Raw genomic sequence first — 6301 nt, forward strand, 5'->3', positions numbered from 1 at the left:
AGCTGCCGAGCTGGACGCAGATCTCTTTATAGCAGCAGTGAGTGAAGATATTCTCTGAATAAATGAACAAACCGAGGTCCTTAAATGAACAGCATATCCTTCCTCAGGTCAATTTTGCAGAGGAAGAAGGTATTTCAAGAGTACTGCTTACAGCTTTCCCAAGTCACCCAGGGGACATTTTTGTGGCAGCTGTAAATCTGACAATGTTTCTGTTTAAGGCCCACGCAGACGTTATTTCAGTCTGATATAGCGCATCATAAATGGGATGGAAAGCTCCCATCTCTGGACAGATACAAAACCCCTTAATGCATTCAAACACCAGAGAAGCAGGGTATTATATCTACCCTCAGCTGGTATCTGGCTATCCTTCACTCTTCTATACACAGATGGCACTGGCAGGAGTTAGTGCATGAAGGGTTAAAAAGAATTTATAAATTCCTTTGCTGGAGCATGTTGATTTTAGCGAGCAGCACAGATGTCATGACGATAACAGGGGATTTTCTCTAGTCCTGCCTGGCTTTGTCATTTGAATCTCCCTGTCCTTTGCCTTGGCTGAAAACCACAGCTAAAGGGGAAATCAACACCTTCTAGGAAATTAAGACTCTCCACAATACAGCAGATGTTTTCCTGGTTAAGAATCAGCAGCTGTATTTGGTCACCAACAGCTGGTAAGAACACTGCTCACCGGGATATGGGGGTTGGAGGATGTTTTAGAGGGTCATCATGTTCTCTTTAACACGAGCCTCACTTAGCCTATTGAATTCTCAGCCACAAGCTATCCTAGAGGCCTAGAGTTTAGCAGGATTCAAAAGAGGTTTGGGCATTTACATAGATAATGAGAACACCCACAGCTAGAGTAGTAAGGGCTAAAAAAGGAAAAGACAACACAAACGTTCAGGAAGTTTGAGTCAGGGACCATGATGACCTCTAACGAATGGGGGTCAGGAGGAAACTTGCCCTGGGGACAGGTTATCCCATCACTGCTGTGACAGAGATGATTATGTCCTGCAATATCTTGGGGGAGATCTTACTGTATTAAGTGTATGGATCATTGTGGGCCAGGGATTTTATGTAATTCCATGGGGGAGGGAGATCACAGGAATTCAGAACAGGTTTTTTGGGGGGGGGTGATTAGGCAAATTCACTCAGGGTTATAACACCGCCAGAGAGGTATCACCACCTGGAGAGGCTCACATGTGCTGGTTCAAACCGGATTCTCCAGGGACCAACAGACAAAGTGAAGACTTTTGGATAAATAGCCTGAGTCTAAACTGTCTCAAGGCCTTCTTTCTGACCCAGCTAACAGATAGGACCTTCTGACTAAGGGGGGCCCCAACCCTTTGTGGGAAGTGCTGGAAAGTCTTTGGCCTACTGAGACCACATAAGACTGGTGGGGGAATCTTTCGGCAGGCGTATAGGGACTTTTATTGTTTGTGTATGTTTTCTCTGTAAGGCTCTCACCTTAAGAATAAATGGGCTTGCTTATAAAGAGCTCTGGGATCACTTGAGACGGGGCAACCACGCTGTTCATAGCCTCGGAGGGGAAAGCAAAGCACAGATGCTAGCCTGTTTAGGCAGTCTGGCTTGCTGGGGATATCGCAGTGTAGGCAGGGAGCTGTGCAGCCTGGAAGAACCCTGGAGGGTGTCAGTGGTGGGTTTGCACCCAGGAGAAGTGACAGGTGAAGAGCCAGGAGCCTAGAGCAGGTGCCTTTCCTGGACAATGGGGAAGGAATACAGGTGCAGTTCCTCTCAACTGTGACAAGTCCACCAACCTGTGTAGCAACTGGTGCTGGCCCATGTCAGGGACAGGACAATGAGCCAGATGGACCCCGATCTGATCCAGTTTGGTATTCCTCTGTTCCTAGCTTCTCATCAGTGGCAGAGAGACCCCTCCGGAGGTGTCTGTGGTTATCTGACTTCACGCATTTCTCTAACCACATCTCTGCCTGGCCTGAATGAGACAGACTAGCTTAGAATCACAGAATCATAGAATATCAGGGTTGGAAGGGACCTCAGGAGGTCATCTAGTCCAAAGCAGGACCAATCCCCAACTAAATCATCCCAGACAGGGCTTTGTCAAGCCTGATCTTAAAAACTTCAAAGGAAGGAGATTCCACCACCTCCCTAGGTAACCCATTCCAGTGCTTCACCACCCTCCTAGTGAAAAAGTTTTTCCTAATATCCAACCTAAACCTCCCCCACTGCAACTAGAGACCATTACTCCTTGTTCTGTCATCTGCTACCACTGAGAACAGTCTAGATCCATCCTCTGTGGAACCCCCTTTCAGGTAGTTGAAAGCAGCTAACAAATCCCCCCCGTTCACCCCCACACACACATTCTTCTCTTCCGCAGACTAAACAATCCCAGTTCCCTCAGCCTCTCCTCAGAAGTCATATGTTCCAGTCCCATAATCAGTTTTGTTGCCCTCCACTGGACGCTTTCCAATTATTTCACATCCTTCTTGTACTGTTGGGCCCAAAGCTGGACACAGGACTCCAGATGAGGCCTCACCAATGTCAAATAGAGGGGAATGATCACGTTCCTCGATCTGCTGGCAATGCCCCTACGTATACATCCCAAAATGCCATTGGCCTTCTTTGGCAACAAGGGCACACTGTTGACTCCTATCCAGCTTCTCATCCACTGTAACCCCTAGGTCCTTTTCAGCAGAACTGCTGCCTAGCCATTCGGTCCCTAGTCTGTAGCTGTGCATGGGATTCCTCTGTCCTAAGTGCAGGACTCTGCACTTGTCCTTGTTGAACCTCATCAGATTCCTTTTGGCCCAATCCTCCAATTTGTCTAGGTCCCTCTGTATCCTATCCCTGCCCTCCAGCGTATTTACCACTCCTCCCAGTTTAGTGTGATCTGCAAACTTGCTGAGGGTGCAGGTCATGCCATCCTCCAGATCATTAATGAAGATATTGAACAAAACTGGCCCCAGGACCGACCCTTGGGGCACTCCGCTTGATAGTGGCTGCCAACTAGACATGGAGCCATTGATCACTACCCATTGAGCCCAACAATCGAGCCAGCTTTCTATCCACCTTATAGTCCATTCATCCAGCCCATACTACTTTAACTTGCTGGCAAGAATACTGTGGGAGACAGTGTCAAAAGCTTTGCTAAAGTCAAGGAATAACCTGTCCACTGCTTTCCCCTCATCCACAGAGCCAGTTATCTCATCATAGAAGGCAATTAGGTTAGTCAGGCATGACTTGCCCTTGGTGAATCCATGCTGACTGTTCCTGATCACTTTCCTCTCCTCTAAGTGCTTCAGAATTGATTCCTTGAAGACCTGCTCCATGATTTTTCCAGGGACTGAGGTGAGGCTGACTGGCCTGTAGTTCCCCGGATCCTCCTCCTTCCCTTTTTTGTCATTCTTCTCGAGAAGGTTTCCGCCCCCAAGGCAGAAGGATGGTGGGCAGTAAGTATAACAAACTGTTTGGTATTTGGACATAATTCCCAGCTCAGGTTTAACACACAGACTGCGTTTCCCATCACTAACTGGCAGCAAAGAGCTCATCAACATTTAAAGCAGAGGCTTGCTAATGACAGCATGAGGCAGGTTTGCATGCCAAGACTGGCTAAGGTTCCTTGCCAAGGATTTTCTAAGAGAGAATTTCTCTAGGAAACTTCTTTAAAGGGAAGAAGTGACTTCTGCTGAACCAGGTTAGGAGGCGATTTGGACATCAAGGGCTTGATTTTTCACAGGCGTTGAGGGCACCAGTTAACTCAATGGGAGGTGTGAGTGCTCAGCCCCCTCTCAAAATCAGCCCCCACCTTTTTAATTGTCTAGCTGAGAAATAATGCAAAATACTCTGTGATTTAAGATTTTTTTATGAAAAGACTGTAAAAAAAAAATTGAGGAAACTCAAACCATCCCCCCCTCCAAGAGTGCCCCCTAAATCCCGACTGGTTTTTCTCCAGCCCCTGTCACTGGGGTGTGAGCTCACCACTTTGTGCACAGGCTAGGAATGTGGGCCAGCACAAGGCCTGTGCACCACTTATGTCCGGCAAACCAAACTTCAGTGGGACTTTTGCCTACGAGACCTTTCCTGGAACCTACCAGTGTTCATCTGCAAGTGACACAAATGGGAAGTCGGAGAATGGAGCATGGCAGCATTTTGACCTGGTTAGAAAGCCACGTATTTCACACACACATCTATTCCTCTCCGGCTTTACTACCGTTCCTTTGCCAGGTCGTGCAGCAGCACTAATGTCCAGGGTGGCAGAGGACACACGTGTGATAATTGGCTTTCGCAGTAATTAAATGCCTCAGTGTCTGCCTTTAATCAGCTGCCAGATCCATTTATTGCCTCATAGACTCCTTTGCCGTGAGCATTCCCGCTTCGTTAGTGGCTGAAATAGCGATGATTTTGCAGCATTTTTAGATGTCTATTGAAAGGCAGCAGTTTCAGTCCACCATGGACAAGATTCCGAGATACAAGTGCAGTCTGTTCTGCTCTGCAGTGGTTGGTGTTTACGCTGACTTGCCTTGCAGACGTTGCAATCAGTTCCTTGGGGGGGGGGGGGGGGGGGATGCAGCCCTGGAGAGGCAGTCAATGCCTTGGAAGCAATAGCAGAAACTCTGTGGTCCTGCAGAATTGACTTGAATTCATTGTCAGTGAAGCCCTATCGTTATCCCCACAACACATTATTACCTATCTGTATTCCCAGTGCATCTGGAAGCACCAGCCAGAGACCAAGACCTCCCTGCGCTCGGTGCTGTACAGCCGGAAGCAACAGCAGCAGCCATCTGAGCTTCCCCCAGGCTGATCCATTTGCTACCACCCCAGGCTGAATCCAAACCCAGCCACGGAGAGGGGAGATGCTCCAAATCTAGATGAAAAAAGAAAAGGCGGACTTGTGGCACCTTAGAGACTAACCAATTTATTTGAGCATAAGCTTTCGTGAGCTACAGCTCACTTCATCGGATGCATCCACTCATTGGGGCACGGATCTTCTTTTGGGGGCCGCTAGGGGCTACTTCCATAGTACTACTACTAATTCCACTGTCAAGCTATTATCCAGCTTCCTTGACATCTGTTTTCCCATGGGTGGTCTTTTCCCCTCTGTGAAACTTTAGGAGAAAGGCGAGAGAGCAGAGATGGCGTCGCCCTGCGTTGCAACCTGCCAGGAATGGAGAGCGATGAGAAAGGGACAGAGAAGCTAAAATCCCCGACCACACCACGTCCAAGGCAGGCTGTACCTGGCGCTGACAAACACTGAGGATACGCCTAGATGGCCCGCGGCAGGGAGCCTCCCAGCCCGGGTGGATACACCTGGGTTAGGAAGACTCAGCTAAGCGCTCTCACAGTAGATGTGTAAATGCCTCAAGCTCTGTAGCCAGGAAGGCTGTTTTTAGAGCACTGGTGTGAGCCCGGCAAGCCTTGTCTGTCTCTCACACTGGGTGGCTCTCTGCCGGAGGCTGCTACAGGGTTAGAGGTACCCAGAGAGGCCCTGGTCCTTTGTACTTTGGCCACCCACTCGTGGCGCTTGCCATGCCAGTCGAGTCCCACTGAAACAGCACGCTTTAGTGCGCTCAGAACTATGCAGCCTTCCGCCACGCGGAGAAGTCACACAACAAACAACGGCAGGGAGGCGGCAAACGGGAAGATCAACGGTTTCAAACTTGGGTGCTTGGAGCAAAGCAATGAGAGCCAGCCTGCGGCACCTGCGTTTCAGCCATGCCAACGGCGCTGCTGTTGCCTTCAGAGTATCCCAACCGCAACCCGGGAACAACGGCAAGACAAGCAGCTGCCCACCCGACGGCGCTCCGGAGGCGCGTGCAGACAACAGATCCCTGGAGCTTTTCCATCCGAGTTCAGAACAAATGCACCTCGCTAGAAAGGAAATCACAGGGCTGAGTCACTCTGGAACACAAGACGGTACTTGGAATCGGCTTCTAAGGATGCCAGATTTGAAGCCCTTTATTACCAAGCCAAAGCCCTTCAAGCTGTCACGCCCTGCCGGGGCAGCTGCAGAACTCCTCCTTTTCCAGAAGGAGACACTGCCCCCTTCACAAAGCCTTCTAGGAAGGCGGGGGGCGCTGGCGTCTCCTTCCATGGCTGAGACACCCGCAGACTGGAAATGCAAAACCAGCTCAAGCAGCTCTGCCTCTTTCGCTTAACTCAGAGAAAGTTCAGCGGTGAGCTGCTCACGGTCTACATGCATGCAGGAGGAGGTATCTGACGGGACGGCGGGCGACTCTTAACCTAGCAGGAAAAGGTATCAAAAGATCAGTTACCCGGAACCTAGCCAAACTCAGGCCAGAAGTGGATGCACCATTTATATACCATT

This window comes from Lepidochelys kempii, chromosome 9, assembly GCF_965140265.1.
Source record: "Lepidochelys kempii isolate rLepKem1 chromosome 9, rLepKem1.hap2, whole genome shotgun sequence".
Lineage (NCBI taxonomy): Eukaryota > Metazoa > Chordata > Testudines > Cheloniidae > Lepidochelys > Lepidochelys kempii.